We start from the raw sequence: 767 nt of genomic DNA on the forward strand, positions 1-767 counted from the left end.
AGCTCGAGCTCCTCATTTAGCGATATAGGCTACTCCTCCTCAATTTCACGTCCGCCTTCCGCGATGTCGCTCCGCACTGTCGCACACAGAAATATGTCAACAACTAGACTTTATCGTTATTATCGCGGGGAGACTAATTCTTATCGTGGGGAGAATTTTTACCGGTATATCGCAAACGATAAGATATCGCCCATCCCTACCGTGTGGCAGGCGAGAATTGTACCCATGGGTGCCGGACAAGGGGTAATAGTGGAACAGAGTAACAGGGGCCCATGGCGAGGGATTTCATACACAGATTGGCACTGCGATTTCACAGTGTTTGACGAAAAATCGATTGTTTGGAGAAGAAAAGGTGAATGCTACCATGAGTCCTGTGACGTACCAACAGTGAAGCATCTTGAGACCATCCATGGGTGGGGTTGCTTTTCAACCAATGGAGTGGGCTCTCTCATAATTCTGCCCCAAAACACTGCCATGAATAAAGAATAGTATCAAAACTTCCTGCAAGAGCGACTTCTTCCAACGATCCATGAGCAATTTGCTGATGATCCGTGCATTTTCCAGCATGATGAAGCACCATGTCACAAAGCAAGAGTGATAAAGAAGTGGCTCGAAGATCATTACATTGAAATTTTGGATCCGTGGCCAGGCAACTCCCCGGATCTCAATCCCATAGAGAACCTGTGGTCAGTCCTCAAAAGGCGAGTGGACAAGCAGAAGCCCACAAATTGTGATCAACTCTGAGAACTAATAAGGCAAGAATGGAT

General features: G+C 46.7%; 1 protein-coding gene across 1 annotated transcript in view; it reads right to left on the minus strand.

The window, feature by feature from the left end:
• The window catches only part of LOC107711033 (ventricular zone-expressed PH domain-containing protein-like), an 86,566-nt gene that overhangs the window by 53,097 nt on the left and 32,702 nt on the right, over nucleotides 1-767 (minus strand). The gene's annotated exons all lie outside the window — the stretch shown is intronic.

Source organism: Sinocyclocheilus rhinocerous, unplaced genomic scaffold (assembly GCF_001515625.1).
Source record: "Sinocyclocheilus rhinocerous isolate Xijiao unplaced genomic scaffold, SAMN03320098_v1.1 scaffold943, whole genome shotgun sequence".
In the NCBI taxonomy this organism is placed as follows: Eukaryota; Metazoa; Chordata; class Actinopteri; order Cypriniformes; family Cyprinidae; genus Sinocyclocheilus; species Sinocyclocheilus rhinocerous.